Genomic DNA, 18,698 nt, shown 5'->3' on the forward strand with positions numbered 1-18,698 from the left:
AAAAAAAAATGACAGGTATTAAGAACTCTTACATGAATGTCTATAGTATGAATGATTTTATTCATAAAAGTAAAAGAATGGAACTACTTTCCTGTTGGCTCAGTGGTAAAGAATCTGCCAGACAATTCAGGAGACCTGACTTTGATCCCTGGGTCAGGAAAATCCTCCAGAAAAGGCAATACAATATTGTAAAGTTAAAAAATTAAATTAAATTTTAAAAAAATGGCAATGGCAACCTACTCCAATATTCTTGCCTAGGAAATCCCATGACAGAGGAGCCTGGTAGGTTAAAGTCCGTGGGGTCTTAAAGGAGTCAGACCTGATTTAGTGACTAAACAATAACAACAAAAGAGCTGACAGAAATTTCCATTAATGGACATATGGCTAAACAAAATAGACTTATCGATATCATAGAATATTATTAAGCCCCCAAAGGGATAAAGTATTGATAAATGCTATAACATGGATACATCTGAAAACACTATGCTGAATGAAATATTATAAAAATAAAAGGATATATATATGTATATATATTTATATGCATATGCATATTTTATTTATATATATTTATACACATATGCATATATGGACTTCTCTGGTGGCTCAGGTTTAATTACAAAGTAAATGAAAGTTTCACTTGATAAAAAGATTTTTCATAATTTTTAGTAAGATAAAATATTAGAATTTGACAACGTAGGCTTTTTTTTTTTTTTTAACAGATAAAGCCTACAGGAAGAAGTATATGATTTAACGTTGCTTTCTAGTCCTGGTGCTGGATGCAACTGTCTGATTACCATATTCCTAAAATATAAACTAAAAATGCTGTAACATATAACAAAAGACCAGTACTATAATTAGATTATGTATCTATATAGAGATGATGTTTTTGCAAAATAAGGCAGGATAAAAAAGAAATATAAAGAATAAATTCCATCAAACATTACCTCTTTTATTCTCCCTTGGAGAGCATACTCCTTTATGTACACTTTTCTAATAATACAACCACTTAGAATTTAATTCATAAAGAATTAAAAGAATTTTAATGTGGTCCTATACATAAATAAAATTAGTCAATGGAATCAGAATTCTTTTGGGCCCCCAAACCTATGCTATTTGACTCCATTCATCTCCCTTTTGTCTGTATATCCCTCAGTCTCAGACTCCACTGGATCTGGCCTGATGACAGCACAGTATAATTTCAATTTAGTCAGTTAACATTATAAACTAAAAATAGAAAATCTGTTTATATTATCTCAACTTCCATTTCCCCCTAATTTGTATACTATGAAAAGTGTTGCCCTTACCAGCGACCCAAGAAGAAGGAAAAATGTGAGAGAAATATTCAATGTCTTTAACAGGGAGACTGGCAACAGTAAAATTTATTTTATACTATGAAACATAGTACCATATATAAGCATTTGGTATTAAATTAAATAGTAAATAATTTTTAAGATGTTTTCAGCACTCAGTTCGATATACCCTTCTATAATTAGTGCACAATATATCTGTCTTAGTCCATAAAATCTAATTTGTGTAAGATGAACAAAAACAAGTTAGAGAAATGCTGATTTTTTCCTCAGTAAGGAAGTTATTTAGAATAAATTGAAATCTTCAGTAATATGAATCAGAGCTTCTCATCACAGAATATGATCCAAAATATACTGCAATGTTATTTCCTGGACTTACAAAAATGATTGTTCAATAATTTATTCTTTTATCTTATGTAATTGAGAGTCTGACAAATGCCGGCACTTGGATTAGAGCAATTGATAAGAAATTGCATTTCTCCTGGCATTTCTGAAGTTTACAATTTAATAGACATAAGGCAATAATTACATACAGGATGGTGGTAAATATTCTGTGAAGTTGTAGAAGGTTCTTACAAAGTGTACAATCATGAAACTAAACCTTACCTGAGATCCAGTGAAAGATTTCACCAGGAATTCATACTTAAATTCAACTTTGAAGGGGATTAATATTCAAGCTGTATGTGTGCATGCTAAGTTGCTCCAGTCCTGTCCAACTCTGTGTGACCCTATGGACTGTAGCCCACCAGGATACTCTGTTAATAGGATTCTGCAGTCAAAAATACTGGAGTGGGTTGCCTTGCCCTCCTTCAAGGGATCTTCCCTATCCAGGGATAGAACATGCATCTCCTGAATCTCCTGCATTGCAGTCAGATTCTTTACTACTGAGCCACTGGGAACATCCCAATATTCAGGCTACAGAGACTATAAAGAAGGCAGTTAACACTTTAGCTAAGACTCATAACACATTATTCACAAAGGTCATCTTCAACTATGTTCTATTTATTTTCCTAATTAACCCATTAAAACATCTATATCTGGGAGAAAAGCACAAAAGATAGGTTTGTTTCCTTTGGGATAGATGGTAGGGAAGGAGGAAAATAAATTATTATTTCTTAGAAGAGAGAAATTGTTCTATCTTGACTTAGGAATCAAAGTCAATAGCTGGGACCTGATTAGAAGTCTTCAAATAGGCTGCACAGGAGACCATCTAAGTTCTATGGAATTCTGGGAGTTAGCAAAGAAGATGGTGCTAGAACATGATCAGTGAAGTTGAGAAGAGACAACGCCTTCTTCAAAATTTCACATAAAGTATGCCTGTGATGCCACCATCCACATAACATGTTTCAGTGAAGGCTTTGAAGTCTCCCTTAATATGGCAATTGATATCATTATGAAGTGGTAAAAGAAAATACCCCTAGCACACTGTTCACCCTATTTTTGATATGTCTAGCACAACCTGGGTTTGAGTTACAACAAAATACAAAGTCTGTAAGGGAGTACCTATCCCTGCATACTGTAGCATGTTAAAGTCCTCTTAGAAGTTATCCTTTTAAGATCAAATAGACCAAATGTCGGAGAAGGCAATGGCACCCCACTCCAGTACTCTTGCCTGGAAAATCCCATAGACAGAGGAGCCTGGTGGGCCGCAGTCCATGGGGTCGCTAAGAGTTGGACAAGACTCAGCGACTTCACTTTCACTTTTCACTTTCTTGCACTGGAGAAGGAAATGGCAACCCACTCCAGTGTTCTTGCCTGGAAAATCCCAGGGACGGGGGAGCCTCATGGGCTGCCGTCTATGGGGTCGCACAGAGTCGGACACGACTGAAGCGACTTAGCAGCAGCAGCAGCAGACCAAAGGTATATAATTTAATCCAAATAATCCACTTATTAAGAGGTGGAATAGAAACATGAATGCACAACTCATAAAAACCACAAGAAACAAGTTTCTTTTTTCACAATATTTTTGGACTATTTGGTAAATTGCAATAGATTGATTTAGCCTAATACACGGGGAGAAGAAAGAATCAGTGTATTGGTGAGGGTCCTCAGAATAACAAGAATCGATAAGCAGCTGCTAGTTTGTAGGCTGTGTTTGCAGTAATCTGAAGGCTTAACTGAAGCAGAGGATCTGCTTTTAGGTTAGCTTACTTACATAGCTTTTGTCAGAAGGCCTCAATCCTTTTCTAGTTATCAGCAGAGGACTCAGTTTCTTGCCATATAGACTTCTCTACATGACAGCTGACTTTCATTAAAGTGAATGATTTGAGACAGCAAGTGAACAATCAAGATAGAAACCACAACATCTCATACAATCTAATCTCAGAAGTGATACAACATATTTTCTTCCATATGCAACTGGTTATGTGGATTCACTCTGGCACAATGTGGAAGAAACCACACAAAAGTGTGAATATCAGAAAGTGATGATCATTGGTGGCCATCCCAGAGGACAGCTAACACAGTAGATGTGAGGCCTTAAACACTTTAGTTTCCTTGTGATATAATTTGTTCATTTAAAACAGATTAAACAACAACACTGACTCATCAGTTTTAATGAAGTTTATGTAAATGCTATGTAAGAATCCATACTTATATTGTTATATATGTATTTAACACTTACAAAGAATTATTGTTTCATATAAAAACATAATATTAGACTACATCTAGCCTGAATTTTATTTATCAATACCCAATAAATATACTATATTATATATTTAAAGTAATTATATGATCGGTTAATTTGAAATAATACTTTTTATGGATATGTTTCTATACTCAACTGAAATCATCTTTTTAGACTATTAACTTCTTTTGGATGAAGCATCATTTTATTAATATTTGCATAGAATGTATTCTGTTGTCTTTCCTTATATTATGACAGCTATTTGTCAAAGAAATGAATGGCTCAGCAAAAAATGAATGAAACTTTCTTTATACGTGATTTAATATAAATCAGTGCCTCACCAGAAAAGTTTTGATTTTCAGTGTACCAAGGGGATTTAATTTTTTTTTTTTTCCCCCTACCCTTACGCAGCAGTCGAAATACAGAGATCCTAAGGATAACCAGAAATTCTTCTGTGTATTCTCCTGGGCATTAATGGCTCAACATGTAACTCCCTTTCTACTTTGACCATGTTCAGAAATGAGTGAGAGAAATTCAAGAGGCAGGAAGCAGGCAATTGGAGATCAGTTTTACTTGTTACACTGTTGAGGCTGTATGGAGGGCATAACTCAGATCTCATTGAAGGGCTTGCTAACACTGCCTGAATTGAGACTATCTCCCCAAACTAACTAAGTCAAGTGATGTCCCAGGAACCTTAATGCTGGGCTGAGAGTGGGCAAACTTCCTTCTGCAGTAGGAGTCCGGAAGATGGATAAAGAAAGATGCTGAGCCAAAGAGCTCAGTTTCTCTCCTGCACTCACAAAAGCCATGAGTCGTTACTTTCTCCTGAGGAAGAAGAGTAAGGAAAAGTTTTCCCTGTGACTCTAATCAATCTTACCACATGGGAATGTGAAGCCACAAGAAATGAGTTCCTTTCCCCAAAATTTTTGATATCTTTATAAAAATAAATTATATAAGTCCTTTAAAATGGAAAGGACATGAATCAGTTTTTATAAGTCAATTGCTATTATATCACAGTTTCAGAAAATACTCAGAAATGCTACTACAGATGGAAAGTACATTTGTGTATACTTTTCCTTCCTGTTGATAGTAGACTCTAAATTTCTTATTGTAAATGATCTGCCAATTTATTTGATCCAAAAGTTGTTTATTTGCTTGATGTATTTTTCTATTTCTTTTATTTTATAATTTTCCCTGCAGTTTTTTTTTTTTTCTTTCTGTGAACTTTATATTGTGCCTTTCCCACCTCCATGGTACGCCATCATGAATGTTCCAGAAAGTCACTATCTGCTGTGAGACATCTCTATAACTGATATGTGCGATTACCATTTTTATCAATGTCATGTAGAATTATTAGGCAGTGATATAGAAACACACAGGTGATATCTGTAGAGTTATTTTTTCCAACTGAGACTGTCTTCAAAATTGTTAATAATTTAACAACTTAAGAATAATTTAACATACTTATAAGCTACTAGATCTTTTAAATATTGCACAAGATAATTTCTGTTTAAATATTTCCCATTACAATTTTCCTTTCCCTTTTCCAAAGGAAAATATTACTAATTTGGAGGGAGAGAGATACATTAAAATAAAATCTTTCTCCTCTCCTTAGATGCCTTTATGTAACTGATTGATTGGGAAAAAATAATTAGTCAATAATGTAAAGTGCATGACTATTTCAATCATTGTTTTTAACACTAGCTGTTTTATTAAGGAGATTTTTAAAAATAATTAACTATCTGGGTCTCACTGGATGCTTGACATTGTCAGAACTCATGGATTGCTTCAGATACTCAGGCATGATTTTTAAGTCTGCTTTCAATATAAGGAATATATGTCTAAATGCTAATTAACAATAGGGGTTATTGACCTGAAAAAGTCCTATCTTAGTGAAGTATTTAAAAGTTCTTCCAATGTTATTTCCAATTCTTCACCTTTATCCTTAGAAATAAACTACTAACTACACTCTCCATAGGTCTCAAAATGTTTTCTTCTAGCTCTTGTGCCAATAAAATTATTTATAGATACCAAACTCTATCTATCCAATCCCATTACTCATTTAATTCTTAATAATTTTATTCATTTTTTATGGGAATTTCCTTTGTTCTTCTTTGAAGAATACACTTATGGCACATTTAAGTTGCTATTGATTCATCTATACCTTTTGATCTGTTAATAAATAATGTTAGTATATATTCTGTAGTCTGCAGGTACCATCCACAATGATTTTGCTGACAAAGCTCTGTATAGTCAAAACTATGGTTTTTTCAGAAGTTGTGTACAGATGTAAGAGTTGGATCATAAAAACAGCTGAGTGCCAAAGAATTGATGCTTGGACAGCAAGGAGTTCAAGCTGCTCAACCCTAAAGGAAATCAACCCTGAATATTCATTGGAAGGACTGATGCTGAAACTCTAATAGTTTTGTCACCTGCTGCAAAGAGCCAACTCACTGGAAAAGACCCTGATGCTGGGAAATATTGAAGGCAAAAGGAGAAAAGGCAACAGAGGATGAGATGGTTAGATAGGATTACTGACTCAATGGACATGAACTTGAGCAAACTCTGGGAGAGAATGGAGGATAAGAACACCTGATGTGTTGTAGTCCATGGGGTTGCAGAGATGGACACAACTTAGTGACTACACAGCAACAACATATAGTCTGTATTTTCACTTATGATTAATGATTTATTTTTCAAAATTATGCTACATAAGGCATGACACACATAAGTCTAAAAGATGAACAATGAGTGAATGAATGAAAGTGAAAGTGAAGTGAAAACCCTCAGTTGTGTCCGACTCTGCAACCCCATGGACTATACAGTCCATGGAATTCTCCAGCCTAGAAAACTGGAATGGGTAGCCTTTCCCTTCTCCAGGGGATCTTCCCAACCCAGGAATCAAACCCTGGTTTCTCTCATTGCAGGCAGATTATTTACCAGCCGAGCCACAAGGGAAGCCCAAGAATACTGGAGTGGGTAGCCTATCCCCTCTCCAGTGGATCTTCTAGACACAGGAATTGAACTGGTGTCTCCTGCATTGCAGGTGGATTCTTTACCAACTGAGCTGTCATAATTAGCAAAATATAAATCCAGATTTCTAACCAGTGGTAAATAAGTAGAAGATAAATGTACATATTCAAAATAGAGAAGGCAGGATCAAGACAGCAGAGTAAGAGGATCCTGCTCACCTCCTTCCATAGACACACCCAGTGTGTACAGTGTAAGAAAACAACTCTTTCTGAGGATACCTGGAAACTAGCAGAATAGCTCTTCTACAATTTAGGAAACAAAAACAAACAAGCACAAAGCATCCAGATGGTTTTAAGGGTGCAAAGATACAATCTACTCAGGACCCACACCCTGGTGGATGACCCACAAGTGAAAGGCAATATCCCAAATGCAGATGTCCTTCCTAAGGAGCAAATGCTTTGAGACTCACATTAAGCACTCAAGCCCTAGGGACAAGTACTGGGAAGATGACCTCCCTGGTTTTAAAAACAGCAAGGCTTATATCCAGAAGAGCCAGACGGCTGTAGCAAATCAAGACTTCACTTTTAAAGGGCTAGCACACAACTTCACTTGCTATGCATCTGAGCACAGGGACAGTTCAGATTGAAAAGTGCAGGTGCTGTAGCTGGTCTACAGACTATCCCACCCCACAGAAAGTTCTGGTGCCAGTCACCCCCCACCAAGGTGGCAATACCCAGTGTGCACTGGCTTGTGCCAGTCTCCAGCTCCTACCTTCATATACACCAAAGCAGTGGTCCCCAGTGTACCCTGGGAGGGAAAAAAAATCACTCTATGCCTGAATCAGCTCTAGCCCTCCTACCAAAGTCACTAGGTATACACAGTCTCTATAGGGACTTTCCTAGACAAGGACACACCTTCCTGGCTGGGAGAGGAACTCTTTTGCCTAATTCATAGAAAGAAATATAGACAGTCAAACAGAATTAGAAGACAAGGGATAAAACTGAAGAATAAGATAAAAATATCAGGGAAAAATTATGAAGAAGAGAAAAAGACTTGATAAAGAGTTTAAAGTGCCAGGCATAAAAACGTTCACAGAACTCTGGAGAAGAATGCAGAAGCATATTGAAAACTTTCAACAAAGGACCAATGACTGCTGTAGAACCAAAAAACTGAAATGGAAACTGCACTTGAGGAAATCAATTGGTGATAAGATAATACAGAAGAATGTGTAAAAAAAAAAAAAAAAACCTGGAAAATAAAACAGTCTAAATTACTCAGAACAGTTTAAATTAAAATATCAAAATGAGAAAAAGATTTTTTAAAAATTAGGATAGTTTAAGTCTTTGTTTGTATGTTTCTTTCAATCCATTCAGCTACTCTATGTCTTTGATTTGAGCATTTATTCAGTTATATTTAAAGTAATTATTAATAGGCCTGTACATATTGCCATCGTGTAACTTGCTTTCTTGTGGTTTTATAATTTATTTTTTGTTCCTTTCTTCTTTTGTGTACTCTCCTCCCTTGTGATTTGATAACTAGCTTTAGTATTTATACTTTACTTGGATTCCTTTCTCTTTTGTATCTGTGTATCTGTTACAGAGTTTTGGTTTCTAATTATCATGAGGTTTATAAATAAAACATATGGAATGCTTCATAGATTTGCCTGTTATCCTTGCACAGAGGCCATGTTTATCTTCTCTTTACCATTTCAATTCAGTAAATGTTCTGTGGAATCTAGCACTGAAGGGTTTGCTTATGTTAATTTTGAGTGAAAAACGTGAGACTCAAAACAGTGAGTTAGTCAACTGTTTCTATTTCAAAGTCACCACTTTAAGATTTAGTGTCTTGAGAAGACAATAACTATGTATTTTTGGTCAGATCTTGGTTACATTGTGTAATAACTGAGCTGATTTGTGTGTAAAATAAGAACCTACAGAGTGAGAGAAATATTTGTAAATATATCTGATAAAGTGTTAATATTCAAAATATGTAAGACAGTTACATAACTCAACAACAAAAACAATTTGGCTTTAAAATGGTCAAAGTACATGAATAGATAATGTTCAAAGAAGACATCTAGAACACAAAAAGATACTCATTTCTAATCATAAGGGAAATGTAGATCAAAACCTCACATCTGTTAGGATGGCTATTATCAAAAAGACAAGAAATAGTAAATGTTGCCAATAATTTGGAAAAGAGGAAACTGTGATACAGTTTATTCCTGGCAGAAATATAAATTTGTATTTTCACTATGAAATACAAGATGGATGGTGGTCAAAGTATTAAAAAAAAAAACTATCATATGATCTAGCAATTCCACCTTTGAGTATTTATTCAAAGGAAATGAATTTACTCTCCTATAGGTATAGATGCATCCCCATGTTGATTCCAGCATCATTCATAGTGACCAAACATTAAACAAATCCAAATAACCTATGTCTACTGGTGTATGACGGAGAAGGCAATGGCACCCCACTACAGTACTCTTGCCTGGAAAATCCCATGGATGGAGGAGCGTGGTAGGCTGCAGTCCATGGGATAGCTAAGAGTTGGACATAGCTGAGCGACTTCACTTTCACTTTTCACTTTCATGCATTGGAGAAGGAAATGGCAACCCACTCCAGTGTTCTTACCTGGAGAATCCCAGGGATGGGGGACCCTGGTGGGCTGCCGTCCATGGGGTCAAACAGAGTCAGACACGACTGAAGTGACTTAGCAGCAACTGGTGTATGAATGGAAAAATAAAATATGAAATATATGTATATATGATGGAATATTTTTCTGCCATAAAAAGAAGAAAATCTTGCCATTTGGTGGGGGGGGACATGAATGGGTCTTCAGACATTATGCTAAGTGAATCAAGTCAGTCAGAGAATGATGAATACTACATGATCTCACTTTATAAAATCTAAAAACATCAAACTCATAGAAATAGAGTAGAATGGTGATTGCCAAAGGCTGAGGGATGGAGGAAATGAGGAGATGAAAGCTTAGATAGAAATACAAAGGCCAAAAAGCCATAGATTTAATATTTGATATGTATTTGATTTACTACTTTCTGATAATTCTCATTAAAACTTTTCATTTTTATTTAGCCACTCAGATAGTAAGATGATTGAGAAATATTTTAAAATATATTCTCACATATTCCACTCCCCCTAGGGTATTTTATCATAGGAAGAGATAGAAATTACTCAAAAGTATCACAGGTTAAGGGTTTCCCTGGTAGCTCAGCTGGTAAAGAATCCGCCTGCAAGGAAGATCCCCTGGAGAAGGGATCAGCTACTCACTCCCGTATTCTTGGGCTTTCCCTGGTGGCTCAGGTGGTAACGATTCCGCCTGCAATGCAGGAGACCTCAGTTCAATCCCTGGGTTGGGAAGATTCCCTGGAGGAGGGCATGACAACTCACTCCAGCATTCTTGCCTGAAGAACCCCATGGACAGAGGAGCTTGGCTGGCTACAATCTATTGGATCCCAAAGTGTTGGTCACAACTGAGCGACTAAGCACAACACAGCACATGACAAATTAAAGAAGTTTCAGGAATGTTTACTAAAATACATAATGCAAAACAGAATCAGTTGTAACTACTAATTTCACAATTATTTTACCATAACTCAAGGATTTTCAAAGTATTCAAAGTTTTTTATTTCATGTCACTGAACATCTTTTTATAGGATATCTGCTAAGCATAAAATCCTACTCTAGAAATATAATGAATGTGACTCTGTCGACATTCAAGGAATCTAGATGAGGAATATTAGTATGTAAACTGACAACTGTAAACACAGCATGGTGGTATCTGGGATTTCAGAAAGACTGTTTAACAGGAAAGAGTATAGCAGCATTCACAGAGGAGAAAGAGAATGTTAGAGGTGATTCAGAATTTTTCATGAAAGTAAAGTTCAGAGTAGAAGGCAAGTTAGAATCCTTCATTTAAAAAAAAAATCAGAGTAATGAGTTAATTGCTAAGTTCATGTAACTAGCATTCTCTTTGTACAAAAGGTTCAGCTGTATTCTGTCAATCAAAAGGGAGTAGTGGGGAAAGGGCATTCTGGGTAAAGAGAATAATCCAAGTTAAAGTGGAAGCAAATAAAATTTGCAAAGAAAGAAAAGTGCTGCTGTTAAATAAAAAGGGCTTAGTGAAAACTTTGGAATTAAGGAAAACAAAGTCTTTCTCCACATATTTGGCCTCCAAATGTATGTGTGTGTGTGCGTGTTTGTGTGTGTGTGTGCCTGTACCTATAATAGAGGAACAGAAGTGTCTTTGCAATCACCATTCAGTACTCCAAATTTATAAATTTATATAAGATATTTCAGAGACTTATATACATTTCTTCAAATGGAATGAAAAATGTGTTATGACTTTTGGCATAATGTATTTTATTTCTAAACAACTTTATTGTTGAGGTATTATTGGCATACAAAAACATCCATATTTCATGTATATAACAGGGAAAAATTCGAGATAACATACATTCATGAAACCATGACCACAATCTATGCCCTGAATATATCCATCACTTCTAAGTTTCCTAGAGCACTCTTTACTTATTGTATTTTGTGATAAGATTATAACATCTAACATAAATATACATTCTTATCAAAATTTTGTGTACAATATTTAAATGCTAAGATTTATATTAATTTATATCATTTCACTGAATACACAAAAATTGTATTAGAACATAGAAGCTGTTAACAAATTTTCTAGTAAAACAGAGGAAATGTTTCTATAGCCCAGAGTTTTTATTAAGAAAAATTCAAAATAGAAAAATAAGACACAGACACTCCTGTTAATAGCTCTAAGTAAAAGAATTTGCTCACTCCAAATAAATTCTTGTGAATGAAATTCTTCTTAAGTGTTAAAAGGTGTTCATTTGGTTTCTTGTATCAAATGTTAGTGTAGAAGAGTCAAAGGATTAAAATATTATCTTTTTGCTTACATGCCATTGTCTTTTTTATTTCAATTTCTTTATTCCCCTATTCTTTTATTGTGTCTGTTTTTCTCTATTCTTCTTTATTTTCCTCAATGCCCTTTAAACTTCCTATAGTTCTCTGTTTTTCTAGTATTTCTACTCATTTAGTTTTTAACTTGGAAATGTTTTATCTAGTGCGTTTCTGAATTTTTTGTTTCATTTCACACTTGCCTATTATCCAGCTCATACATACCATTTGTCTCCAATATCTTTTTTTTTTCTATTTTATGTTGCTTTTTGAAATTTTTGCTTACTTTTCTAAATTTTGAATATATTTTTAAATACTAAGTTACTATTATTTCATGTTTGTGGATACTTCCTTCCCTGTTATAGTTTATTGACAGAAATTATATTTTCATCTGTTTTCTCACCTTAGTCTATTGTATTTAATGTGAGTCCTACTCTGGGTAGTGTTCTGCTATTAATACATACTATACTGTTTGCTTCTTAAAAGGAATATGTTCTCAAGATTTCTGAGAAATGTACACACTTAGACTCACCCTGACCTTTTGAATGATCCAATCAGCTAGAGCAATACAGTTTACCTGTAGGGTTAAATAATTTTCTAATGGAATATATATTGACTTGGATTGAATTGTTTATTTATATAAATTATTAAAAAAAGCATTAAAATGTGATGTATAGTGCTTAGGAAGTATGCATGTAGTCTAGCATTAAAAATTTATGTGAGCACACTAAGGTGTTTGTGGGGTTTTTTTTTTTTTTAATACTTCCCTTTAGGATACAGTTTGACAAGTGAAAAATTGTGAAAGTGTTATCCGTTCAGTCCTCTCTGACTCTTTGTGACCCCATAGACTGTAGCCTGCCAGTCTCCTCTGTCCATGGCATTCTCCAGGCACGAATACTGGAGTGGTTGCCATTTCCTCCTTCAGGGAATCTTCTCAACCCAGAGATTGAACCAGGGTCTCTCACTTTGCAGGCAGATTCTTTACTGTCTAAGCCAGAGTCTGACATGCTGGAATGTATTACAGTCACAGTTGTAAGCCTGATATCTGGAGATATGCATGCAGCATAGAGTACTACAATCTTCTTTTACTTGTATGTTCTAAAATATTTATGGTATCAAAAAATAATCCATGAAATATGCATTGCTTCTAGCTAAACCGGAATTAAATGGATACTATTTCATTAAGCATCAAATAACTAAATGTTTTCTCTTCAAAAATAAAGCATTGCACTAAGTAGATGGGTGATGTTTGCAGATAAGGTATTAAAAATCATAATGGCAACTGGAAATGACAACAGGAAGTTGTCATTGGAAGTTTAGATGGAAATAAAAGATAAAAGTTTCTCTCAATGAACCTGCAACATATTTGAGTAGGCAGCATCCTATCCTGTGCATTTCATAATTATATACTTTTCACTGTGTATCCTTAGGGTACACTCTATTTAATATAAAATAAATTAGGATATACAGGAGAGTGGAGAAAGGAAATGGCAAGCCACTCCAGTACTCTTGCCTGGAAAATCCCATGGATGGAGGAGCCTGGTAGGCTACAGTGCATGGGGTTGCAAAGATTCAGACACGACTGAGAGACTTCACTTTCACGCACTGGAGAATGAAATGGCAACCCACTCCAGTGTTCTTGCCTGGAGTCCCAGGGATGGGGGAGCCTGGTGGGCTGCAGTCTATGGGGTCACACAGAGTTGGACAGGACTGAAGCGACTTAGCAGCAGCAGCAGTCAACGAGGTTGCTTGAGATGTTGGGAAATAAGGAATTTAAGCATATGAAATGGAGATATAAATGGCATGTAAGTTGTTAGAAAAGGAATATATGTGCAGAATGATGAATATCAGACTTTATTATAAAGATGATGAGTAGAACATTCTTTTTTTTTTTTCTTCTATTGACTCTCTTGATTAGTCATGGCAGTAGATTTCTGTTCTGTATGTGCAAAAGGAATGGAGAAAGTGGGAATATGGTTATGACTAGTCAAGTAGCCTTAACTTCAAGGGTGTGAAGATCTGTATTATTCATATGTAAGAATTCTGGAGTAGGACCGAGAAGACCAAATAAATTCTAATCTATGTTAAAAGTAAAAGTAATGAGTTTTTACAATGCAAGGTATGTCTGCTCGACTTTATTTTTTTATTTTTATTTTAATTTTTTTATTATTTTATTTTATTTTTTAACTTTACAATATTGTATTGGTTTGCCATAGCTCGACTTTAAAACAAAGGGCATCATACTATAGAAAGTTAGGCTAGACAAAGTATTTACTCCAAATGCATATATCTCAGACTACAATGATAACTGTAGTGTTAGATATTTTATCGTTTTAACCTGTGTTTGATGTGTTCCTTACAGACTAAGGGGACACTTCATGAGCAAGTGCTTTTCAATACTCTTTTCTCACTTAACATTAAATTACTTTTTTTTGCTCTCAATGACTGGCATATTCTCAGATTGTGAGACAATGGGAAATTTAGGTCAAAGTAATAGTTGTTTATTGAGTTGTAATGATTGACTTGAAATAAAAGTTGCAATTAATTCTGATTGTGCAATGTCAAAAGATTAGCCTAAAAAATGTCCATGTTTTATTTTTTGTTGAAAAAAATGTGTGTATTGAAGAAAACGATTAAAAACAATCATACTTTAGGTAGTTTTTAACAAAATAGTTAGCAAAAATAAATAAACTAGATTTTAGGCAATGCTCTGTTTTATAGAAATAACTTTAAAAACCCTGAATACATTTTATTTAAAATAGAATAAAAGAACAAGAGAATTTTGGTAATATACACTGAAATTTTATGATTGAATTTTCATCAAAATGATGTAAGAAATTTTACAGAAACAGTGAAAGGGAGAGAAATACACTAATTTCTATTTTTAAAAAGCTTAAGAACATAGTCAACATATATGCAAAAGATATTTATTATAAAAATGAAAAAATAGTTTTCTTTATCATATTAATGGAAGTGGTATGGAAATGGTGGTAACCTGACTGTATATATTCTAAGCAGATATACACACAAACACAGATTAAATCATGTATAAAAAGTCCAGTGGTATTTAAGAGAGTGAGGCGTCTACATGCAAGTAAAAATGGATTTCAACTCTACCTCTATTACCATTCTACTGGATGACCAAGATTCTTCAGATATATAAGAGAGAAAGAAGGGCATATACTCAAATTAGTTACCATTTCATTAAAGAAAGAGTTTTGTAGTGAAAATGAAAGTCACTCAGTCATGTCTGACTCTTTGTGACCCTATGAACTATACAGTCCATGAAATTCTCCAGGCCAGGATACTGGAGTAGGTAACCTTTTCCTTATTGAACAGATCTTCCCAACCCAGTGGTGAGTTCATATTAATAGAAGATTGACTTTATATTTATGGCATGGATTTGAAAAATCATCATATATTATTAGCTGTGCCATCTTAGGCAAGTTATTCAATTTCTCTTTGCCTATTTCTGGAAGAAGGATAATTACAATGCTTATTTAAAAATATTGTTATTGATATAGGATTGGTTTAGATAAGTTATATTAAAGCTTTGGAACCCCAAGAAGCAAATAGTAAATTCTCAGCATATTATTGGTTATTTTTACTTAATCTGAATTATGTTCTGTGAGATAATGGAAACTGTATATATTGGTCTCTACTCTCAGTTCCTGTTGCATGGCTTCTTAAACCCTTATAAATCTCTAATGATAAAACACATGGAGAATCTTCTGTTTTAATGAGTTGATTCAGCATGGAATCCTGGATGGCACTGATTACACAAGGACAGAAGTTCCTGTGCTAAGGACCCTGCCATATCTTGCCCTTTGTATTAGTTCATCTGATTATTCACCTTCATCATTTAGAATATCTTTTAATAAACTGATAAACACAAGTGTTTCCATGATCCTTGAAAATGTTCTAGCAAATTAACTGAACCCAAAGAAAGACTCACTGGAACCTCCCACTGCAGATGGCTGATGAGAACCTGGGCTTGAGACTGACCTCTGAATTGCTAGGGGGGACAAAGAGGAATGGTTTGTGAGACTGAGCCCTTAGTTCACGGGATCTGATGCTTTCTCAGGGTAGAGTGGAGAAGGCAATGGCACCCCACTCCAGTACTCTTGCCTGGAAAATCCCATGGACGGAGGAGCCTGGTAGGCTGCAGTCCATGGGGTCGCTAAGAGTTGGACACGACAGAGTGGCTTCACTTTCACTTTTCACTTTCATGTATTGGAGAAGGAAATGGCAACCCACTCCAGTGTTCTTGCCTGGAGAATCCCAGGGACGGGGGAGCCTGGTGGGCTGCCATCTCTGGGGTCACACAGAGTCGACTTAGCAGCAGGGTAGAGCATGTAAGAATTGAGTTAAATTTCAGGACATGCAACTGGTGTTACAAAGAACTGATTGGTGTGATGAAAAACCTTCACACATCTGGTGACCAGAAGTGTTAAAAGTTAAATGTTTTGTGTGAGTATAATAGTAAAAGAAACTCATAGGGAAGAAATACATAATAAGGAAGAATTGGGCTTTTCTCTATACAGAAATGAAAAAAGTGTAGGTTTTTCCTTTACACCTGCCTTTTCTAGTCTCTATTTTGATGTGTCCCTTATACTTATCATTATCCTCCTGGAAACTTTCTCCCATAGTCCTAAATTGTGTTGCATTTTCCTCTTTCCACTTCAAGAAACACACCCTATGGTGTTTTGTATTGATATTAATACAACATGTTGATTTATTTGTCTCCCTCTGCTGGTCATGAGTTTCTTGGGAGCCAAACTACATACCATTCTTCTTTATATCATTTAGACTTCCATCTGTGCCTCAAAGAAGCATGGTTTAAATGAGAAATTGATTGGGTATAGGATACAATGTATTACATTTCAGAATAGTTTATTTTGTTTAAATCCTTCATATCTTCCTTATAAGAGATGCAGGTTCAATCCCAGGTCGGGAAGATCTCCTGGAGGAGGGCACAGCAACCCCCTCCAGTATTCTTGCCTGTAGAATCTCCATGAACAGAGGAGTCTGACAGGTTCAAAGTGTCCCTAAGTAACAGACACAACTGAAGCTACTGAGTACAGAACAGCACATCTCCCTTCTACATAGAAACTATTTGTCCTTAAGATTAGATTTTTTTTTCACTCTGCTACAGTAAAATGGCATGTAATGTGTTGCTTTCATAAATAACCAGAAGGCAAGTCAGCCATGTCAAGTATGTATGAAAACAATCAGCCACACAGAGGATTGCTAGTTCACTGGTGGTGACTTAAAACTTCATAGTATGAATGGAGTTTACAGTTTATCAGAAAGGCCTGAATGCTTTGCAGAATTGCTTTCCATTTTTTTTATGTGATGTTTTTCCATGTAGTTCAGCTCAATGCCTCCTACCAATTTCAGGACAGAGGTTCTTTCACTAGAGTTTTGTATAATCCTTATTCAAAGATTTCTTCTCTTTTTAATTTCAAATGAAGTTAAGTCTTCTGCCTTCAGCTCCTTTTGCTTTAAATAATAAACATTGGAATTGAGCAAGCATCATTTAATCAGCATGTTTATAATGGTATCTGCAGTTGCTGATAAGTTATTGCATCTTTCCTAACCAGATAATAGCCCAAACTTACAGAAAAATGAGTCAAATGTAGCCTAATTTTTAGATTCAGAAACTCAGGAGAAGTAACTTGCCTGTATCAGTGAGAGAGGTAGAATTGAAATTCAGATCCTTTATTCAACATTCAGTTCAGTTGAGTTCAGTCGCTCAGTCATGTCCGACTCTTTGCGACCCCATGAACCACAGCACACCAGGCCTCCATGTCCATCACCAACTGCTGGAGTTCACCCAAACCCATGTCCACTGAGTCAGTGAGGCCATCCAACCATCTCATCCTCTGTCGTCATCTTCTCCTCCTTCCCTCAGTCTTTCCCAGCATCAGGTTCTTTTCCAGTGAGTCAGCTCTTCTCATCAGGTGGCCAAAGTATTGGAGTTTCAGCTACAATATCAGTCCTTCCAATGAACATCCAGGACTGATCTCCTTTAGAATGGAGTGGTTGGATCTCCTTGCAGTCCAAGGGACTCTCAAGAGTCTTCTCCAATACCGCTGTTCAAAAGCATCAATTCTTCGGCACTCAGCTTTCTTTAGAATCCAACTCTCACATCCACACATGACCACTGGAAAAACCATAGCCTTGACTAGACGGACCTTTGTTGACAAAGTAATGTCTCTGCTTTTCAATATGCTGTCCAGGTTGGTCATAACTTTCCTTCCAAGGAGTAAGCGTCATTTAATTTCATGGCTGCAATCACCATCTGCAGGGATTCTGGAGCCCAGAAAAATAAGTCAGCCACTGTTTCCACTGTTTCCCCATCTATTTCCCATGAAGTGATGGGACCGGATGCCATGATCTTCATTTTCTGAATGTTGAGCTTTAAGCCAACTTTTTCACTCTCCTCTTTCACTTTCATCAAGAGGCTCTTTAGTTCTTCTTCACTTTCTGCCATAAGGGTGCTGTCATCTGCATATCTGAGGTTATTGATATTTCTCCCAGCAATCTTGATTCCAGCTTGTGCTTCCTCCAGCCCAGCATTTCTTGTGATGTACTCTGCAAATAAGTTAAATAAGCAGGGTGACAATGTACAGCCTTGATGTCCTCCTTTTCCTATTTGGAACCAGTCTGTTGTTCCATGTCCAGTTCTAACTGTTGCTTCCTGACCTGCATATAAGTTTCTCAAGAGGCAGGTCAGGTGGTATGGTATTCCCATCTGTTTCAGAATTTTCCACAGTTGATTGTGATACACACAGTCAAAGGCTTTGGCATAGTCAATAAAGCAGAAGTAGACGTTTTTCT

General features: G+C 35.7%; 1 non-coding gene across 1 annotated transcript; it reads right to left on the reverse strand.

Moving 5' to 3' along the window:
* Positions 1-8,541: 8,541 nt before the first annotated feature.
* Positions 8,542-8,647, reverse strand: LOC139185976 (U6 spliceosomal RNA). Its single transcript, XR_011569556.1, has one exon. It is a non-coding gene; the product is annotated as a U6 spliceosomal RNA (small nuclear RNA).
* Positions 8,648-18,698: the final 10,051 nt, after the last annotated feature.

This window comes from Bos indicus, chromosome 11, assembly GCF_029378745.1.
Source record: "Bos indicus isolate NIAB-ARS_2022 breed Sahiwal x Tharparkar chromosome 11, NIAB-ARS_B.indTharparkar_mat_pri_1.0, whole genome shotgun sequence".
In the NCBI taxonomy this organism is placed as follows: domain Eukaryota; kingdom Metazoa; phylum Chordata; class Mammalia; order Artiodactyla; family Bovidae; genus Bos; species Bos indicus.